Source organism: Manis pentadactyla, chromosome 13 (assembly GCF_030020395.1).
Source record: "Manis pentadactyla isolate mManPen7 chromosome 13, mManPen7.hap1, whole genome shotgun sequence".
Lineage (NCBI taxonomy): Eukaryota > Metazoa > Chordata > Mammalia > Pholidota > Manidae > Manis > Manis pentadactyla.
Window position 1 is genome coordinate 102,912,023 of NC_080031.1, and position 22,379 is coordinate 102,934,401.

A 22,379-nucleotide genomic window follows, 5' to 3' on the forward strand; every position below is an offset into this window, starting at 1 on the left:
GAAGGAGCAGGGGAGGGCGGCGCGGCCAGGCCGAGCGCGAGCAGGATTCGAGCAGGAGGGACGGGCGCGCTCACCCGGCCCCGGCCCGGGGCCCTCCGCGCGCACGCGGACCTAGCGGGAGGGAGGCGGCGCCCGCTCCCCATCAGGAGGGCGCGTCCCTCACCGAACGGGGGCGATGCCCTGGTTCCGCCCGTCCTCTCTGCGGATCCTCTGCAGTGGAAATGAAGCTCGAGGGGGGTCCTCGGAGGGCGCCGAGCGCAGACCGCGCCCCCGCCTCCCGGGACAGGTGGGTTTCCCGGGGAGCGCCCCGCCCCGCGCGGCCGGTGCCGGCGGGCCCGCAGGAAGCCCACGGACAAGGACCGGCCTATTTATGTCTCCCCTCTCATGTGATCTTGTTTTTGGACTGGACACAAAAGCTATTTGGGAGCCGGACCGCTGCCAGGAGAAAGGGCCGTTATCTTACCCGAGCCGCCCCCGTGGCCCTGGGAGCTCGCGCCTCCTGCCTTTCCCCGTGAAAGGCACAAGTGGGGTGGTGGGGGGCGGGGGGCGCTCTCGGTCTGAGCCTTACTTTTAATATCCGAGCAATTAGCTCAAAGTACTGACTTTATTTCTACCATTTCATCCCCACCCTTGGAGGTCTCACAGGGGATAAACGCAATAAACAAGTCCTTCTTTAATGTCCTAGGTCAGTGGACGTGTCGTACGGTCAGCACACATAGGGCCGGCCCCCGACGCGCTGCCTTGGGCTCGGGGACCCCCTCACCACACGGCTGGGGGCGCCCGGGAAGGCACGCGGAGCAAGGTCAAGGCGCCCACCCTGGAAGGCACGGAGTCGGCCTCCCTCTTGCGGCCGTTTCTGCCCCCAACGCCTGGGCTTGTGAAGTAAAGAAACATTCAGATCGCTTTGTTTTTCACCCCTGATTCTTCCCCTTCAGACATGAATGGAACGTGTTGAGAGCCCCGGGCCTGACCGAATGCCAGTTCAGGGCCATCGTCTCCGCGCCGCCGCGGGCGTTCGTGGGGCCCCTGCGAAAGGCCGTCCCTGCGCTGAGCTCTTTCCCGGTATCGCCTCATTTTCTCTCACGGCAGCCCCGCGAGGGCGGCGATGCCGATCTGATGTGACGGCCGGAGAGGCGGAGACCGGGGAAGGGGAGCCGGCCACGGCGCCCCCAGCCCCCTCCCGGCCCCGGGGCGGGAGCGTCCGGCCACGTCCCTGACTGTCGCCTGCAGCTATAAATCATTAAGTGTTCACTGTTGTTTGCATTTCATTAGAGGCAAAACAAACACTTCACGGTTGATTCAGACCCTGACTTGACGTTTTGATTTATTTCTTAAACTCAGTTCTTGAAAGAAAGGTAAGGTTTTCATCTGTTTGCAGTCCCGGGCCCTGAATCTGGGTTCAGGATGCAGAGTCTCTGGCCCCCTTTCTCCTCGGAGCCGGCTTCCTATGAACAATCCACGGTGCACACCTACCCACCACGGAGGACGGGGCAGGGCCGCCCCGCGGGCTCACGGCCCCCAGGCTGGCTTGCCCCCTGCTCCGCCACCCTGACGGAAAGCAGGAGAGAGTGCGCCAACAGCTTTCCTGCGCTGCCCCCTGCCGGCCACCAGCTGCATTACCGCAGGGTGGCGGCCGGCTGGACCACCCAGGGGCGCACACCAAGGATTAGATCAGAGAATCAGTTTCCAGGTTCTCCGTGTCTGTAGGTACACCGTCCTACAGCTGGTTTGCCTGAGAAAGTATCTGTGCTGATAATAATCCTTCCCTTTCTGAAAAGCCTATGCCTCACTGCAAAAATCTCACTAAGGTACCACTGTCCCCAAACCCGAAGCTGCCTTAATAATTTAATTCAGCTTCCTTTAATGATTAACTAAGGCATTTTTGCACGATTTGTTTCTTCCAGCTCTTGAATTTGAGGGAGTGTACTAGTTTAAAGAAATTATAGGGAATATTGGAAATAATAACAGATTAATAGGTACACTTGAAGAATGATATCACAGCTTAATTTTAAAATCGCAATATTTACAATATGCCAGAAGCTATTATCTCAAAGCCGTATGAACTTAATGATGAACATTTAACATATCAATTTTAAAATGTAGGCATAGGTAACATCATTTTTCAAAATTGCTTTAGCAGGCACAGAAACAAAAATGCGTGATGTGGCTCCTCCAGGCAGGTGAGTGAAACAGTTCATTTAATAATTACTCAAATAATTGTGAGAAGGAGGGGTATTTGATTAAGAATGTATAATGGAGGTCAACAATAAATAATGAGGCTTGGCCTATCTCATGGAGGGGGTGTCAGGGGAAATGGACCAAGAATTAGGTGTCAGAATCTGTATGAAAGGACTATGAAATCTAGGAAGAAGAGCCATTGTCATATGGGAGGATTGGAGAGAAGTGGGGTCAACCTTTGTAGAATCTGCTGTTTTTAGAAAGGGCCTTTGCCTTTCCACAAATACAACCCATGTTATAAATTGGTGGTTCTCAACCGAAAGCGATTTTTTCCTCAGGGACATCTCGCCATTTCTGGAGACGTTTTTGGTTGCTGCCCCTGGGGTTGTTTGAGGGACATCTAGTGGCAGAGGCCAGGGATGCCGTTGAACGTTCTACACTGTACAGGACAGCCCCCCACAACAAAGTATCCAGCCCTAAAAGTCAGTAGTGCTGAGGCTGAGGAGTCCTGTGTAGACAAGGGCAAGGCAGGCCCGACAAGTATCTGTAGTGAACGTGGGTTTATTTGTTCATCCATTTGTTCAACAAATACTTATTGAGGGCTCGCTGTGTTCAAAACACTATTCTGGACATAAGTGATTCATGCTGGGCACCTGTGAGCCAAAATCACCCAAGACGGCCTGCCTAGTTGTGTACCTGTTACCCAGCCTAAAACTGTCACCATTCAAATGGTGGCAAAACTGGTTTTATTCTCTGTAAAAAGAAGAGATTATTGTGTGGTCATTATTAGAAGATGGAAGCATTGTCTCTAATAGTGCAAAACAAACAATCTAAATATCTGTCAACAGGGAATGGTTTCACAATGATGCTACATCCATACAATGGCATACTAAGCAGCCAGTAAAAAAGAAAGAAGCGATTATCTTTGAGATGACACAGAAAATAACCATGAAAATATTATTAACTGGAAGAAAAGTTTCAGAAGAGCAGCTAAAGCAGAATTGATCTGATTTGTGTTTTTAAATAGGTTTGTGTGTTTGCATATGCATGCAATTGCTGGAGAAAATCTCACCAAATTCTAATAATGGCTTCCTCTAAGGAATAGGAAAAAAAAAACAAAAAACTCTATAACATGTTCTTTGAGTAGCACTCTCTATCTAATTACCTCCTTTCACACCAGTTAGAATCCCCCCCATTCATCTTTCCATTGGATGAACTACTACTATTCAACCAGTTACCAACTTCAGAGATCCTTCAACTTCCAGGACAACATCCACTCCTTATTTACAATCCAAAGCCTTGCTAAGCCCGCCTCTAGCCAACCTTCATCGGCTCTTCTTGGAGCTGCTCTCCCTGCCCCAGCCTCTGCTCCCACACCTACCTCCCTGGTCTATAAGCCATAGTGAACCACCAACACTTCACCACACATACTGTCAAGGCAGGCTTTCTTCTGTGCCTCAAAAATAGTCCTTCTCTTTTTTCTACCTGTATTATTCAGGAAAGACTAGGTTACACTGTGTGTATAAATAATCCCCAAATTCAGTGGCTTAAAATAATAAAGGTTTATTTCTCATTCATCATCAACATGTCCATTTTCAGGTTGGCTCTGGAGCTCTCCCCCATGTCACCCTCAATCAAGGACTCAGACTGTGGGGGCTCCAGCCATTTCAGAAAGGAAAAAGGAAATGTGTTTGCTAATACATTAGCATCTGGAAGTTGCTTCTACTCACATTTCATTGGCTAAAACAAGTCTTATGGCCACGCCATACTTACCATAAAATGAGGTGGAGAATTTTAATCCTACTATTACTTGGAAGGTGGGGAATCATAAATATTTGGGGAACCTGAATTCTGTAATTGTTGGTGCAACATTCTGTATATGTCCACTAAGTCAAGTTTGGTAATCATGTTCAAGTAATCTATATCCTTATTCATTTATCTGCTCACTTTTTCCTGTGGTTTTTGTCAATCATAGCTTCATACATTTTTTTTGTATCATTAATCTACAATTACATGAGGAACATTATGTTTACTAGAGTTCCCCCATCACCAAGTCCCCCCACAAACCCCATTACAGTCACTGTCCATCAGCATAGTAAGATGCTGTAGAATCACTACTTGTCTTCTCTGTGTTGCACAGCCCTCCCCACGCCCCTCCCACATTATACATGCTAATCGTAATGCCCCCTTTCTTTTTCCCTGCCCTTATCCCCTCCCTTCCCACCCATCCTCCCCAGTCCCTTTCCCTTTGGTAACTGTTAGTCACTTTGTGGGTTCTGTGATTCTGCTGCTGTTTTGTTCCTTCAGTTTTTCTTTGCTCTTATACTCCACATATGAGTGAAATCATTGGTACTTGTCTTTCTCCGCCTGGCTTATTTCACTGAGCATAATACCCTCTAGCTCCATCCATGTTGCTGTAAATGGTAGGATTTGTTTTCTTCTTATGGGTGAATAGTATTCCATTGTGTATCTGTACCACACCTTTATCCATTCATCTACTGATGGACACTTAGGTTGCCTCCATTTCTTGGCTATTGTAAATAGTGCAGCGATCAACATAGGGGTGCATGTGTCTTTTTCAAACTGGCATAGCTCCATACTTTTGACCTACATTAGCCTGTTTGTTGACTTTTGGCTTATCTGTTAACCAGCTTCGTAATTAATAGGTGCAAATGCATTGTTAACCTTTTAAATCCTAACTAAAGGCTATTGGTAGCTAGCTAGCTGTCAGTGGTACAAAAATGTAAATACTTGGAGGAAACTTAAGTTGTTGAGGTGAGTAGTTATGAGAAGAATAAAACTGTAACTCCATTTTTACATAAAGTGGGAGGAGTGCTTGGGTCCATCCTCTTGTCTCTCCATGTTTCATCCTGATGTCTTCTTCTAACCTATTTCTCAACTCATTAATTCTCCCTTCAACTATGTCTAATCTGCTGTTAAGCCCTTCCACTGAGCTCTTTACTTTGTTATTATATCTGCCAATGCTAAATTTCTATTTGGTTATTTTTCAAATCATCATTGTCCTTCTTTTTTCTTTAAAGTTTCTAGTTCTCTGCCAGATTTTTCAGTCTTGTCCTTTACAGCCTTTGCACAAAGTCTGTGTGTGATAACTCAAGTAGCTGCAGTTCTCTGGGACGGTTTCTATCATCATTGTTCCTGTTGGATCTCATTCATGTTGTCTTATTACCATAGGTGTGTGGTTATTTTCATGTGTGCTGAAATTGTATGTGGAAAAATGTTGGTAGAAGCAATGTGAGACATTATGGTGTTATATTCTCCAGAGAGTATTTACATTTGCTTCTGTGAGGTACCTGGGGATGCTAGCAATCTGGGATCACCTTAATCCAATGTGAAGAATTAAGCTCATTGCAAACTGGGCTCAGGCCCTGCAAAGTCTAGTCTATTTCCAATTCATCCAGATTTAAGGTGCAGTCCTTCAGGGTCCTCGCCTCCAATGGAGGGCTGCAGGGCCCCCTCTCCTTTTGTCAGCAATGTATTCTGAGCTGCCTGGGTGCTGCTTATCCTCTCAGCTTCTTAGTTGTCTCTTCCAGAACCAGTTGTTGGGCTTGCCCCCTTGAATGCCCATCTTTTCTCAGATCTTGGTTTGGCAATTCCTCTTTATCTTTTTAACTCTTTGATACCTTCAGGCTGATTTTATTTGTATTTTGTCCAGACTTCCTCATTGTTCTCAGTAGGAGAGAAGGCCCCAATTACCTAGTCTGCCATTACAGATGCTAGGAAATACAAAATACAAATGCAGGGAGCAGGCAGGCATCTGTGCAGGTGCACACCTTATGTGAGGGGTGGGCACTGGGGTTAAGTAAAGAGCGTGAGTCCATTGTTGCCTTATGGGAAAGAGAGTCTTGTGTTGTCAGATTTTCCAATTTTGCCAAGAGAAGTAGGAAATGCAGGCCTTTTAAATGTGAAATTCCAATTTTCAATGGTGGCTTTAAAAAGAAAATTAACTCTTAACAAACCAAACAAGGCACATTTCTGGTCAAACCCTGCCCATAGGACAAGTGTGTGTGGCTGGGAGAAGTGGACTGAAGGGTTGTCCTGCGCCATGAACCATAGCCTTCAGTAGTCCAGGCTGCCTTGAATAAATCCCAGTCCTTCATACGAAAAATAGCTTTGAAACCAATTCATGTCTTTACTGAAATCTCTTTAAAATACCAGGGGGAGAGTGGATTCCATTCATAACATCAACATTTCTGAGAAGTCTCCTCCCATCTCTATCAAATCTTCCTCCTGGCAGCCCAGCGGCTACTCGAGTCCCCCTTCATTTACCTCTGGAATCCCCACAAATGCAGCGCATCCCTGGCTAATCCCTCTCAGCGCCCCTCCCACCCTCTGATCTATCCTGCTTTCTCCAGAAGGGGCTTCCCTGCTGTTCCCTGGGTGGATTCATCGAGCCATCCCACGCACAGCACTGCACAGTTCAGAAGCCCCTCCTGTGCCTTCCTATATTATGCACAAGAAAGGCTCCAGCACGTAGCTGGGCCGAACTACATCCTCCTTCCCAGGAAGTGGGGGTGGGGAGAATGATGCCGTAAATATTCTAGAATCTGTATTTTTTCCTGTCCCATCAGCTTTGCCATCCGGGTGGGGGTGAAGCCAGGAGGGGATGTCATTGGCAAAGGCGGCAGAGCCCATAGGATGCTTTGGCACCAAGGTGAGTTTTCAGCTGGCTGTCATTTCCTTGTCACTTACCTTCCATTGAAAGGACAGGACCCCCTCCCAAACCACCACCTTCCCACAAATGGGGAGGGAGAAGCCAGAAAGGAGAAAAATAAAATGTGACCTTTTCCTGAGCTGTCTAATAATAGAAAGTTGGCAAAGCATGTAACAGAATAGAAAGTATTTGATAAAAATAGCATGTGTTCATCTTGGGACTCAAGCTGGAGATGCATGAAAATGGAATGTGTCCCTTCCTCGAGGGTCCCATACTAGTATAACAATTCTTTCCCTTTCATTAATGAGAGAAGCTCAAAAAGCTGCTTTCGGTGACCAAACAGCTTTCTTTTCCAAGGTCTAATGGTGGAGTAGGTGTCAAATTTAGGAAAGCACGAGGTTGACTGTCTGCCAGCCAGTCATGGGTGTGGCCCCACCATCCTCACACCTGCCCTTGATTTTGCGCCTCAGTGTCAGGGGCCCCCTTACACCCCTTTGTGAGAGGGGAGATCTGGGAGAAGGTTTTCCAAACAAGCCAGTGTTGCTGACTCACAGGAACCTAAATACTAATAGTAACTATAGTATTATTACTCCCCCAGAGGGAGGCCTGTGCCCAAGTGGCCCTCAAAGGCCAAAGCAGCAGAGCCTCATGTGGGGCTTTTAGTCTCCTGCCGCTACCGAGGGCCCTGCGGGGGTGTCCCCCGCTGTCAGGACGGGACCCCACCATCTGGCCTTTCCCGAAGCACACCCTAGAGCCCCGTGGGTCACTCTCCTTGTGACTGTCGTCTTTATTGCCTGCTCTTCTGCATCCCAGCTCTGTGCTGTCCTACTCTGGGCTGATGGTCCTTTACCAAAAGCTGAGCCAAAGTAATAAGAGATGAGAAAAGGCAATCCGGTGGCCCCCTTTAAATGACCTGGATTTTTTCTGATTTTGTTTTTTTTAACTGTGATAAAATGCATATAACAAAATTTACCATTTTAATCATATTTAAATGTAAGTTCAGTGGTGTTAGTGCTGTGACACTGTTGTGTGACCATCTCCACGACTCTTCATCTTGCAAAACTGACACCCTGTTCACCTTGAGAAACGACTCGCCATCCGCCTCTTCCGCAGCCCCTGGAGCACCATTCTCCTTTCTGTCTCTGTGCATGTGACTGCTCTAGGGACCGCAGATAAATGGGAGCGTACAGCGTTTGTCCTTTTGTGACAGGTGTGTTTCACTCCGTATAATGTCCTCAAGGTTCACCCATGTTTGTGGCATGTTGTCAGAATGTCCTTCCTTTTAAAGGCTGACTAATATTCCATCGCATGTACAGACCACGTCTGTTCACCCACTATAGTGGGGAGCTGGGCTGCTCCCACCCTTTGGTTATTGTGAAAGTGCTGCAGTGAACACATGTGCTCTTTTCAAGATTGTTTTGACCTGCTTGTATTTTAACAGGACCCTTTAGGAAGGTATCCAAATGGGGAGATGTTTCAAGGACCCAAGCAAGCCAGTGAGAGCAGTTTTAGGTGGAGACAAACTTAGTGTCCCTTGATCAAACTGAGTCATCAGCATACGTGGCTGCCCCAGGACACGTGTTCTGGTGTCATGTGTGTATATGTACATCCTCACTGAAGAGGATAAGTCATGCCCAGCGGAGAGGAAATGGTTCTGACTGTGAACACTTACTTTCCCGAACCACCTGGCTCTGGGAATCCTGACCGGTTCTTTATGAGCAGCGACAGTAGGAGGCAACAGTGATGCTGGCACCAGACCCGGGAATCACATTCTCCAACGGTGGGCTTCAAACACCTTTCCATCCTGGCTCTGTGGGGTCCTTGCTGATCCGAGCTCACCCCTCCCTGAGCCATCCCTGGATCTTTGGCTCTTAACTGTTCTGCCATTAGCCCTGGAACACACTCAAGTCTTTAACAAACCTGAACTTCAGAGCAAGTGTAACCCTGCCTGGAGCCCTGCCTCCCTTCAGCTCCCACCCGCTCTCCCACCTCCCCACCCCTGCCCAGGCAGACCCAGCCCCGCTCCCTGCCAGCCCCTTAACCCGCACTCCTGTTTATCCCCAGACCCGCTGCTCTCTGGCTTCTGCCCCACACCCTCCTGCCTCGGGGTTCTCATGGGACCTTGCTGGGCCTCCCGGATTGAGTTCCTGACCTGGCAGATGGCAGTCTCAGTCCCCTGTTCTAGGCACGAGCCTTGTGCCCTGAGCGGCTGCACCTGGAGTGCCAGGAGTATACACTAATTTTCTTCCTCCCCTCAAAAGCAGGTGTACAGTGTCTTGGGCAAGTTGCATAACCTGTGGCACCACATCCTCACAAACTCAGAAACAAGAGCAATATTTGCAAATCATCTTTCAGACAGTGCAGCATGGATGTTAGGAGATCAGCTCTATCAACAGACCTCAGAGACTCCCAGCTCTGCTGTTTGCTAGCTGGGAGACATTGGGCCAGTGTCTTAAGTCTCTGTGCCTCCTCACCTCACTGCTAAAATGGCAATTTTAATAGCACCTACCTCATAGGACTATAAAGAAATAAATGAAATAAGCATGTCAAGGGCTGAGCACGGTGCATGGCTTGTAGGAAACATTTCGTTAGGATTAGCTCTCATTACTGCTTGGTACTGGTATAAGTTGAACTTAGTATAAAAGTATCTTAATTGTCATACCTATAAAATTTAAGCCAACAAATGTGGTAAGACTAAGGGGTTTATTGCAAAATTCTCTAGAAAATAATTGGTCTCCAAGTGATCAGAAACATTAATAAAGACAGCCTGAGGGACTACAGGAGAAACTGCAGATGGGCAAATGAAAGACAGATTCAAAGAGAATGAACCTGCCTAGATGCTGGGAAATCCACCAAAAGGCACAAAGAGCCATTAAGTGTGCGCCTGGGCGAGGAGAGTTGGACAGGATGCATGAGCTCAGTTCTGCGCAGACAGACCGTGTGGGGGAAGAGCCACTGGAAAATCTACTGCAACTCAAATGAGATGATAGGCAACAGTCTGGCCACCAGATGATATCTACTGTTTAATAAATTTTATCAAACTGTAGACCTCATTTTAACATACGTGGGGCTATTCCAAGAACAGAGCGCAGTGCACATGAATAGGTATATGAGTGACGAAATGGCTGAAATGCAGGCAGAAACGGAAGGACGTTGAAGGAAAACTGGCGCACAGGGCTCTCCATAGGAAGGCTGGAAATCCACTGGCTGGACCCGGGCTGCCCCGAGGGGCGGGCAGTAGCACCCTGGCCCTTGAGCCCTTGAAATGAGGCCAGTGGGAACCCAGATGTGCTGAGTGTAAAATACCCACAAAGTTCAAAGACTACCCAAAAAAACACGAACTGTATCAACAATTAAAAAATTACTGATTACATATTGAACTGGTAACAATTTGGATATAAATGATGGGTTAAATAAAACATACTACAATTAATTTCACTGATGTTTACATTTTAATTGTTGAGCTAGGAAGGCAGCAGGGCGTAACTCCTGCCCAGTTAGAGTAGGTGTGGGCCCTGGAAAAGGACAAAGTCTTATAAAACAGGGTGCTTGAGATTGAAACAATGTAACAATGTATTCCCCATCGGGACCCAGTGGTATAGGACAGCTCATCACTCACAGCTGCTGAGGCTCATTAGCTTACAATAGAGTATCCGGGAAACCTTCACAGAGACAGGTTAAAATATAACTAGCATTCTGGCTGAATCTATGGAAATCTCCCACTGCAGCAAGCACACGACTCTAGACACCCAGAGCCCACGCGGCAGCCGTGCCCCTCCCTGCACCCGCGGGGAGTTCCAAGCTTTCTCTTACCCTGAGGAAAGCTCTCTCTCTCTCTGTAACTGAATAAAAACTCTCCTTAAATCTCCTGCCTTCTCTGTTCATTCTTTGACTCCGCCAACAAGAACGCCGGCATCACTGTGACTTCTGTAAAATGTAAAATTACCTATATGGCTCATACATGTGATTTGCATTGTATTTTTTACTGGCTTGCGCTGGTCCAGACGGCCCTGCACTCCCCTTGCCCCACCCAGATCCAAATGGCATTAACCGTGACCTTGAAGAACAAGTTGTTAACCCGTTAAAGCTTTAATTTTCTCATCAGTAAAAGAGGTGTTGTAAAAATTAAAGGAGGTAATTAAGAAGCATGAGCAGAATGGCCTGCACATAGTAGGTGTTCAGACTAGGTAAGCTGTTGTCTGTTATTTAAATCCAAAGAGCTGAGAGCTTGCTGGGTGTCAGTACTGTTAGGCGTTTCAGGCAGTATTGAAGACACCTTCCCCGTCTCCCAAACCGGAAAGGAGAGCCTGCCCACCTGTTAGAGCGGCGGCTCTCAGCTGAGGGCAGCTTTGGCGCCCAGGGCCATCTGGCCGTGTCTGAGACACGTCTGATTGTCAAAACCTGCAGGGAGAGAGGGCTGCTTTTGGGGTCTAGAGGTAGAGGCCAAGGCTGCTGCTGAGTATCTTAGAATGTACAGCACAGCACCCCCCCCCGTACGCCCGCGCTCCCAAACTGAACAAAGAATTAGCAAGTCAAAGTATCAGTAGCGCCCAGATCCGAGGATCTTGGTTATTTACAGACTGATTAATAAGCAAGCTCTAGCTTATGCCACACATGATGCTGTCAAAGTGGCACCCCTAGCCAGCAGCACCCAGGAAGTTATGAGAAAAGCACATTCTTAGACGCCACCCAGTGCCTTTGAATCAGGATCTCTGGGAGTGGAGGCCAGAAATCCGTGACTTAACAGGCAAGCCCTCCAGCGGGTTCTAATGCACTTTCAAGTCTGAGAATCCTGCTTCCTGGTTACCAACCCCGGCACCTTCCGGGCCTGCGCAGCAGGTGGCAGCAAATCCTATAAACGGTAGTGGAACACCTGCTGGAAGCTGACAAGCTGCAGGCTCAGGCCACATCGGCTGCCCGGGCCAGGGTTTTTGCACCACACCACAGCTAGTAACGTCAGCTTTCTAATTTCAGGAAAGTTAGGGGGAAAACATGGTTCAAAGTCGTTCAAGGTCTCTTCTTAGTCACGTAGTGCTTCCAGGGCTTTGGCATTGCTCAGTTTTAACAAAGCCGTATTCTTCAACAGAGAATTTAGTTAAGGAATCTGGTTTGGACTGTTCCCCTAAGACACTGTTCACCCTACAAACTTCCAAAGCCGTCAGAAGAAATGTTTTGCTGTCGCCGGCACCTTCGGGATAAGAATTTGACCCATCACACATCTGAGTGGCCCTTTGGACCCTCCTCTCCCTGTGGACCAGATCTGGTGAATAATGAAGATCTCAAAAGTTTCCCTGAATCTTTCTTCAGGCAGATAAATTAGTTTGGCAAACCTTGTTAAGGTAAGAACGTGTGTTACAGTTCAGGCGATTCTCCGTTTGAGACGCAAGAGGGCGCCCTCTACCTTGTCAGAGGCATCTGGGGGGCAGGCAAAGGCTCGGAGGGGGAAGGTTGGGGGACCCTTACCTAGCGAAGGTGGAGGCTGGGGCTGTAGCTTTTTTTGTGTTGAGTGGCTGACTGATGCGGCCTCGGGGTTAGAACTCTGGGCTTCTCAAAGCGTGAGCATCACCTGGAAAGTTGTTAGGACAGCGCATTCTTGGACCTCAGCCCAGACCAGCTGAATCAGATGCTCCGGAGGCGGGGCCCCGCGGTCTCAGGTTTAACGGGCACCTATGCCCCACATCCTCCCCAGGGGGTTACGACGCCGGCTCCAGCTCGAGAGCCATTGCTTTCTAGCCCAGAGCATCTTCCCGGTTTTTGGCTGGGACACCAAACCGCGGGGACATCCGATCTCATCACACTTGTGACAGCAGGTGAGATCTAAGAGCCCGTGTTCTTCTTGATGCTCAACATAATCCTCAGGTCACTTACCTGCAGACACCTGAGGACCCTGAGGTCAGTCATTCGGCATGACCCTGTACAGTCCCCAGGCCCCGAGGGATATAAACGGGCACTAAGGAAGGTGTCAGCCCCCACAGGCCTCCAGTCTCCTGGGAAAGGTCAGTCGCTGCCCTGACCCCGGGGCCTGCAGCCAGAGGAGGGGACTGCTCTGCGTGCTGCAGTGTGGCAGGGGCTCAGGAGGGCGACTGGCCAGGAGCTAAGGCCGGGCAGGCAAGGGGGCCCTGGGTGAGCTGCAGGGAGGGAAAGGCCCTCTAGCCTCTTATGGGGAGCAGCCAGGGTGTGAGGGGAGCTTGGGCAGCCTGTAGGGGTGGAGGGTGTGACGGGGAGTCACGAGAAGTGAGTTGCTTGGACCTCCAGATTGAGGTGGTGACAGGTAAAGTTCTGGTCCCATGATGGAAGTACCAGGGAGATACACTAGGTTCTTGAGCAGAGAACTGTACACAAGAATAACTTATATTGGTACCGGGAAGGCATTATCACAAAGTAACATAGGGGCCATAAACTAAAGTGCCTGTAGTGTGAGCAGGCCAGGTAAGAAATCGGAGGGCCTGGAGGGGCTGTGCAGAGCTGGAGGAGTGTCCGCTCTCACAGGGGCAGCCATTCCACTAATCTGCACAGTCGTTGCCGTGGGGAAACAGGAGCCCAGAGCTGCCACATCTTCCTGTGTCTCAAGAGAATTCAGAGCTCTGGATTTCTTGTTCTTAGTGTGGAGTTTTTCCATTTTTAAATATAGCAGCAAATTAAAAATGTTAAATATCTGTGCCTCTGGTCACTTCTAACCTGCATCTTTTATCTGGCCTGGGGGTTTGTGCCATACTCTCAAAATACTATTGTTGCTTCTCAGTCTTTCTTTGCTCTTTTCTATCAAATCCCTTTATCATGGACAAAAGAATACATATAACATTTACTGAACATTAGCAATGTACGGTGCTCAATGCCCCGCATGCGTCATCCTATTTAATCCCCACCCAACCCCGTAGGAGCAGATATTCCCGTTTCTGTGCACGAGAGAACTGAGGCTCAGAGAGGCAGGACCATCTGCTGCACATCACAGTCAGCGAGGCACCGCACTCCTGGGTCATGCCTTTAGCCTGGGTGTGGCGTCCTGTCCCATATAGTCCAGTCACCCTACCTGAGTCGTGCTGTCCAGGCAGGAGTGAATTTCATGAGGCTGCCTTCGTAGTGTTTAACGCTGGTTTGACTTTTTGTTGCCTGGGCCTCAGCACGTCTGTCACGTGAGGCTGTTCTGGTCGGTCCGACAAACATTTATTGAATACCCCTAGCGGGCCATGCACTGCGCCGGGCGTCCATCATCCAACTCCATGAACCCATTTTAATAGGGGGTACTGACAGATACAGACACACACTTTCAATGTAATTTGAGATATCAGTTTGGGGTAAAGGCATCGTCAGTGTGCAGTGAGATGGCACAGCGGGGTCCTGAATGTGGGGAAGGGGTGGGCCGGGGATGACCTCTGCCGGGGAGTGTGAGAGGACTCTGAGGAATGCCAGGGTTCACAGGCCAGCCTCTGCAGGAGCCACAGGGCGCAGGGAGGATCAGGAGAGTGGTGACGAGGCGTCAAGAGGAACTGGGGGTCAGCAGAGGGTTGGATCTACCCTAGAGGACTGATGGATGAAGGACAGAGGAGGCAGAGAGGATAGACTGAGGGGCAGACCCCAAAGAGAGAAGAAGGTTTGTACAGTGAGTAGATGAGGCATTGCCTCAGCTCGGCCTGGATAGAAATCCCAACCATTGGGCAGGCTGCGCTCCCCCTGCAGGTGTGGCCCCTTAGGCAGGCTGCCTCACCTCCCTGGCCCTCGGTTTACTCATCTATAAAATGGAGTCTCTCGCTCGTACAGTTCGGGAAATATTGCACAAGACGCCCGTGCCAGGTGTAGCCAGTGCCTGGCCCAGGGGGGTCACTTAGACAATGTGAATTGTTATTACCCTTGCAGGCACTTGGTAAATGTTTGTTGAATGACTGAAAAAGAGCAATGGCTTAAGCTACTCCAGAGATACCCTCCAGCGACGGGAGATCAGGGCAGGAGCTTAGGAGTGGCCCATGACTCCACTCGTCTTTTGGGAACTGGGAATTGAGGGCTATGTTCATTTGGGTGAGACTTCAGCCTTAGACTCCGAAGGCAGCCATCTGGTCCCCTGAGCAGCCGGCCAAACAGGCGAGTCTCACCACAGGTCCTGCCGTTGAATCAGCCCTAATTCGGTGCTGTCGCTGCGGATTTCCCCGGGGGGCTTGTCTGCACTCCGGTGAATCTAGCCGTCCTGCCGGTGACATCATTCCCTCTGAGTGCAGACAGCCCTGCCTTCGGAACGTGCTCGCCCAGGCAGCCGCAGCAACCTGGCACCTGGTGCGGAGGGGCCCATCTGGTGCGAAACGCAGCCGTTCAGGATGTGTGCCCACACGCCGGCCCCGTGCGGCTGACGGACACAGCTGCCGCGGCTGCCTGCCTTGCCCACTCCACCCCAGCCACGTGGGTAACAAGCCACCGCCTCCACCTTAGGGAGTCCCACCAGACCCAGAAGAAGGGAGAAAGGCTCCATGAAACGACTGCCCATCGTGCCTGCCACTTCTGTAGTCACTTCTGTTCTAGGATTTCAACTGCCGGGGCACACGCGGCTTTTTCTCCAGGGCTTCCTGCCACCAGCTGTGTGCCTTGATTTGCAGGCGGGGATGGAAGCCCACGGAGGGCCCAGGCTTAGCTGTGTGCTGGGTTCCCCTGGGGGGTGGGACACACCCGGGACGGCACGTCCTGAGCTGGCAGGTGCGTGGTCAGACCCAGACACCTGTATTGTTAACCAGCTCTTTAGGACTTACTTCTCACGGTGTGGTCTGGGGCACTTATTTAAAAATGCAGGACCCACCCAGACTCACTAAATAGGCAGCTCTAGGGTGTGGGTAGCTTCATTTCTCCCCTGCCCCTACCCCTGCTTTTTTAAAAATGAAGGTATCATTGCTACACAATCTTATGAAGGTTTCACATGAGCACCATGTGGTTTCAGCATGCTCCTGGATTATCGGGTCCCCCCCCCCCACTCCACTGCAGTCACTGTCCATCATGGGTAGCTTCAGTTTTTAAAAATTGAACTGTAATTGACATATAACATAAATTTGAAGTATATAAAATAATTCTTCCACATTTGTACAGACTATGAAATGCTTACCACAATAAACCTAGTTACCATCTATCACCATACAAAATTTCAAAGAAAACTTTTTTCTTGTGATAGGGTCTTTTATGATTTACTTTCTTAGCATCCTTTGAATCTGTATAACAATATTATGGACTATAACCACCATGTTGTACATTCCATCCCCAGGACTTGTTTATTTCATAACTGGAACTTGTACCTTTTGTTCCCCCTTCATCCTTTTCATCCACCCCCGCAACCCTCCCCTCTGGAAACCACCACCATGTGTGTTGTATCTGTGAGGTGTGTTTTGTTTGTTTCGTGTTTAATGCTGCATGTAAGTGAAATCATACAATATTTTTCTTTCTCTGGCTGATTCTGTCCATGGACAGCTTCATTTTTAGCAGGGGACTTTAACCACAGGTCGTGAACATGTTTATGTTGGAGAACTGCTGATGACAAGCCATGACGCTTGGAGAGACGCTCTCTGACACTTGACCTTGAACTGCCCTCTTGCAGGGCCTAGACGTTTTCTTTCCCTGACTCGACTAGACTTCCCTTGGCAACTGAGGGATACATTGGCCAACAGAGCGCAATGGAGCAGAACAGGTAGAAAAGGTGTGATCTGAAGCCACACGCAGTCTGAGGTCAAGGCATGGTGACGGAAAAACACAGGATCCCTCCCCTCATGAAGCTCTGCAGGATGAAATGGAATACACGGAACCTTCTGGAAACTGTCAACACTGCACAGTCCTGTGGCGAAGGGGCTGGCTGTAGAACCTCCTCCCAGAGGAGAAGCTGCTGCTACTTCTAGACCTGCGTGGCTTTTTACCCTTCCTGGAAGTCTGGGTGCAAGACCACGGGAGCAGAGAGATGAGGAATTTGCATCCCCAAGGTCAGATGTCCGGCCCTGGCCTCAGCCTGCGGGGTCAGACCTCAAGGGAGCAGGGGGCTCAGTTCATGTGTCTGTGCAGGGTTTCAGGCAGGCTGTGCTGCCAGCCTGTGGAGGCTTCCCACCCCCATGCCCCCTTCCCTGGCGAGTAGTGTGAGTCCAGGGGGAGTCGGTGCAGAGCCATTCTTTAGGGACCCAGCCAGTCAGACAATGGCCACTCTGTTCCTGTGTCTGCTGGCAGCCAGGCCATTAACCCAGAAACCGCCCTTGTGCCCTTTGGGGCAGGCAAATTTAAAACCTCTCCTTTCAACTCTGGCCCATCTCATCTGCTGCGAAGATGCGCTTTACTCCCCCAAAGCAGTTTTTCCATACTCTTTGACTGCGGACCTCAAGAGGGTCCCTTTTCTTCCTCCCATCTGATGACCCCCAGAGAATTTATAGACCTTCAGAAGAATTCTCCCAGGAACTCCTGAAGCCAGCGGAACCTATGTCCATCCAGCGCTGTGGACTGGGGACACTCAAGTGGCCTTGTCCCTCCCCCACGACAGCTAGGGGTCAAACAGCCCTCCCTGAAGGCTGGGAGCTGGAGACGTTTTTAAAATTTGTTTTCAAGTTCACTTAGTTATCCTTGGTCATTTCAAAAGCTAAGCTTACCAAAATGCACACAGTGTATCTCAATAAAAGGAATAAAAAGCAAAGGGAGAGTAAAGGAGAACAGACAAAACCAGGTAGATGTTTTGCATTCCCTTCTGTATTTACTAAAGATAGCACACACACGTGGCTCTGAGCTTTTCAGCAAGAAAAGAAGTGATTGGTCATAAAGGTAACCCAAATAAATAGCCCCAACTCCACTACCCATTCCTTTATTAAAAAAAATATATTTATTGAGCTTTTATGTGCCACACCTGTTGCTAGGCACTGAGGGTAGAGACATATGAAGTCCCTGTCTTCAAGGAAGTTGCTTTCCAGTTGCGGGAACTAACCAACATAAAAGTAAGCAATGAAATAGCTGCTAATAACACGTCAGGAGGTGATAAATGCTAAAGGAAACATGCAACAGTGTAAGGGATGGTGAGTAGCCAGGGAAGGCGCACAGCTGTCTCACAGAGCAGTTAGGGGCAGCCTCTTAGGCAGTGATGTCTGAACTACAGCCTGAAGAGTGAAGATGTGCCGGGTATGGGGGGAAGAGATTTCAGGCCCAGAGGGGTGGCCTGTGTAAAGGCCACGGAGCACAAGAGCCACTGGTGTGTCCGGGGGACTTTAAGAGGTCAGCGGCGGGCCGGGGGAGTGCCCTTGGGAGCTGTGCGACCCGGCAGCCCCAGGAGGAGGAGGAGACGAGGTCAGGAGGAGAACAGGACCTTACAGGCTGGTGAGGACGTGGGCTCTCACTCCGAGTGCAGTGGGCAGCATGTGAGGGTGCTGAGCAGAGAAGGGTGCCATTTCAAAAGATCAGTCTGGCTGCTGTGTGAGGAACAGGCTGCAGAGGGGTGTTGTGCTAGTTTGCATAAGAAAATGCCACAGAAAGGTGGCTTAAAAACCAGAAATGTATTTTCTCACCATTCTGGAAGTCCAGTTCTCTGTTGCTGGTTTGCAGAACTGCCTTCTCCACGCATCCTCAAGTGGTCTTTTCTGTGTGCGTGTGTGCTTGCGCGCACGTGCATCCCTTGTACTTCCCTGCGTGACCACATTTTCTCCTCTGTAAGGACATCAGTCAGATGGAAGAGGCCACGCTCTAATGGCGTGTTCTAACTTAGTCCCCTCTTTCAGGGCTCTCTCTCCAAGGATACTTACATTCTGAGTGACTGGCGGTTAGAGGTCCAGCATGGGAATTCGGAGGGAACACAGTTCAGCCCGTAATGGGGCAAGGATGGGAGCAGGGGGGCAAGTTAATTAGGGGACTAGAAGAGTCAGCGGCTTGGACCAGAGTGACAGATGTGAAGAAAGTGTGAGAAGTGCTGAGATTCCACAAGTATCTTAGAGGTAGGAGAGGATTCACTGATGGATCGGTCAGAGGGTATGAACAAAGACAAAAGGCAAGGATGGCTCTGAACTTTTTTGGCCACTAGAAGCGTGGGGTTGGCATTTATTGACATGGGGAAAACTGTAGGGGGAGCCCATGTGGGGAAATGCTAAGATCAAGGAGTTCAGCTGAGGGCAGGTTAACTTCAAGATGCCTGTTAGGCGTCCGGGGGGAATGTCAAGTCGCCAGTGGGATTTACCCGTCTGGAGTTTAAGGGAGAGTCAGGGCTTACTGAGAGATAACTGCTGATGATCCATTCATCAGCAGATGGACATTTGGGTTGTTTCCACTTTTTTGGCTATTATGAATGATACTGCTATGAACACTCACGTACAGGTTTTTGTGTGAACACATGTTTCAGGAGTGGAAAACTAGGTCACATGGTAACTCTATGTTTAATATTTTGAGGAATTTATGAGCTGTTTTCTAAAGCAGCTGCACCAATTTACATTCCCACCAGCAGCTTATGAGAGTTCCAGTTCCTCTAGACAGTCAATGACCCTTACTGTCTGTCTGTTTGATTGTAGCCATCTCAGTGGGCATGAGGAGTATCTCACTGTGGTTTTGATTTGTATTTCCCAGAAGACTAATGATGCTGAGCATTTTCCATGTACCAACTGGCCACTTGTGTATCATTTTTAGAAAAATCTGTCTTCAGGTTCTTTGTCCATTTTTAAGTGGGTTGCCTTTTTGTTGCTGAGTTCTAAGAACTCTTTATATATTCTGGGTTCAAGTCTGATAGATGATTCACAAGTATTTTCCTCTATTCTGTGGGCTGTCTTTTCCTTTCTTGATGAGTCCTTTGAAGCACAAAAGTTTTTAATTTTGGTGAACTGACATATACATTTGAGAGCCATCAGCATATAGATGTTCCTTGAAGCCACTGGACTCCATGAGACCCTCTAGGAAGTCAGTTTGATGAGGAATGGGAGAAGCCAAGGGCTGAACACACGGTTGCTCGTCATTCAGAGGCCCAGGATGTGAAGAGGCCAGCGAAGGGCACCAGGAAGGACCCCGCTCCCACTTCCCCTCTGCTCTCAGCTTTGGAGGGCTCGTCCCTTTCTAGGGGCCAGCAGAGAATTCAAAATTCTTGTTCATTTTTGAGGCAATGCAGTTCTGGTCCTCTGTCTCAATTCTCTCCTCCAAGGCCAGGCAGACTCCAGGCCATTCCAATGAGGAGTCCTTTTTCTTCCAGTACCCAATCAGATGCCCAGATAGCATCTACCCAAAAATCTGTTCTTACCTGAGACCACTTTCCTCTCACATAAAACGGATAACCACACACATCTGTTCCATCTCCACCCATTGGGAAGATTTTCCACCTCCATCTCCTCCATTCAAGACCAGCCTTGAACGAGGCTGTCATGCAGTCACCATCCGCTTTTGCTTTGCACCCGGCAACCAGGCCAAGTTGTCTCTAAACCAAGATAATGCTTCTTCGCCCTCCTTCAGCTGGCCTTGAGGATGCCCAACATGACATGGGTGCAAGCTGGGGGGAGGAATCCTTGTGCAACAACGATAGATGACCTGAGAGTCTGGACGATCCATTCTTGCAGCTTGATCCCAAATACACCATTTCCAATAACAGCACTGCTGCTGGGCCCACCCAGCTCTGTGACTGCTACAGCTGACGGAAACCAGGTCATCACAGGCATTTGCAGACGTGATCATTCTGTACCCAATGATCGAGTGTTCTGTCCCTACCCAGGCCCAGGAATACGTCAAGAGTTGTTTCCCCAAAGGTGTAACGCTTGTCTGCCGCAGACCGCACCGCCTCCCTAGAACCCTGGAGCTGCACCCTGATTCTCCTGCTGGGTCTGCCAGCAACGTGTCTTTAACTTCAGAGGGGATGGTACACCTCTGACTGCCGACCTGCTGAAAATGTCACAGTGGTTGTGGCTGGTCACTGAATCTTTGCAGCGCTCGTATTCCACCCTGTGGGGTGCACTTGTCTCACCAGGCCTTCCACGGGGGCCACCTCTTGCTCATGCTGTCTGATTAGACTGATGCCACCAATGTCATGGACCAAGGTGCTGTTCTGTGGGATGTCCAGGGGATCCACATCTCTTTGGACTATTATGGCAGAAGGTGAGATAGTTAAAAGGACATAGAAGCTAAACTGTAAATAAATGTTTACAGGGAGACCAGGATAATGTTTTGGGTCTGAGTCTCATTGTCACTTCAGATGTACCCAAAAGTCTTCAAATATCTAGATATTCTCATTTTCTTAGTGTGCAACAACCTGAGTAAATGTTCCATATATACTTGCCGTAGGTTGCTGTGTCCTTCCTTTTAAGGACCCATCTACCTCTTTAGTCAATGGGTTCTGGATCTGAAAATTGACTTCATCCGGGAACTGAGCAAAGGGACTGTGACTTCTTACTGAGCCAGTTGCCCTCAGTTTCTCACTCTTCCATTTTTGACTTTTTCTTTCTTTCTTTTTTTTTGGTTGTAGATGTCAAGCTTCACCTTGTGAGCAGCCCATCTGCTTTCCTTCTAGGAACGTCATTCGCTATCAACAATCTCCACACCTCCCTGCAGGTCAGTCCCACTTAGCTGCCCCCCCAGACTTGCCAGCTGTTACAGTAAAAGCCACAAGAGCTGGCTTCTGATGACATCTGGCCTCTGTTACTAGAGGATGGGGGACATCCTCATGGGTATTAACAAGCCCGGCTCTGTGATACCTCTCTGGCCTGCAGAGAGCCACCACTGACTTCTTCGTGGCACTAAGCTAATAAGATCCTGATGGCCGTGGCTAATGTAGTATCCTTTGGGCCCCTCACAGAACAGGATCCTATGCTCTCCTGGTCTCCCATAATGCATCTGCTCCATCATTCTCACATCCTTCAGCTTCTTTATTGTCTTTCAGAGCAAAGCAGGCATTTCCATTTTGTTCGTTGTGGACTATTACTTTCTCCAGGCTTCTAAGGGCCAGATTTGTTGTCTAGCTCTTCTAAGAGCTGGATCTGTCTCTTGTTGCTTGGGGAACAAATTCCCCAAAACCTGGTGGCTTCCAAAGAAAACATACATTTTCTCAGTTTCTGTGGGTCAGGTTGGAAGTGGCTCAGCTAACTGGGTCTGCCTTAAGGACGCCTGCGGGGCTGCAGGCAAAGTATCAGCCAGGGCCATACATCGGAAGCCTTGGTTAAGGCTGGAGGGTCGGTCCACCTCCAAGAGGGCTCACGCGCATGGCTGGGAGTCGGTGCTGGTGCGAAGCCACACGCGGCCTCTCACCCTCCACAATCCCGCCTCTCCATGTGGCTTCTCCTACACGGTAATCTGCGCCTCTTTTCCTGGTGCTAGACCTTGTGAGAGACAGAGAGAGCACACACCAATAAGGAAGTGTGCCAGAGAGAAAAAGCCCAAGACTTAAGCCAATCTCATCATACTTCTGCCATATTCTACTAGGGAGAAGTGAGTCCTTAAGTCCACCGCATACTCGGTGAGAAGGGCCTACACAAGGGTCCCTGGGGGCCATCTGGGGGGGGGGCGGGCAGCCTACCTACAGCAAGTTTGCTGCAACCCTGGGGGTCCTGAACAGGATATCAAATGCCATGTTCCAATAAAGTCC

The 22,379-nt window shown here is 49.3% G+C and overlaps 1 protein-coding gene and 1 long non-coding RNA gene across 4 annotated transcripts in view; one reads left to right on the top strand and one right to left on the bottom strand.

The window, feature by feature from the left end:
• FGF1 (fibroblast growth factor 1) overlaps positions 1-385 on the bottom strand; it is an 89,984-nt gene extending 89,599 nt beyond the window's left edge. The window contains exon 1 of one of the 3 annotated variants that reach the window (XM_057491026.1): positions 164-380. The gene's annotated coding sequence lies outside the window, so the exon portion shown is untranslated. Of the gene's footprint in view, positions 1-163 lie in introns of all 3 variants that reach the window. The other 2 variants (XM_036895212.2, XM_036895222.2) reach the window with 2 other exon arrangements.
• LOC118917417 (uncharacterized) overlaps positions 1-21,349 on the top strand; it is a 308,681-nt gene extending 287,332 nt beyond the window's left edge. Inside the window, exon 5 of the long non-coding RNA XR_005026794.2 lies at positions 21,264-21,349. This is a non-coding gene — a long non-coding RNA (uncharacterized LOC118917417). The remainder of the gene's footprint in view (positions 1-21,263) is intronic.
• The last annotated feature ends 1,030 nt before the right edge of the window (positions 21,350-22,379 follow it).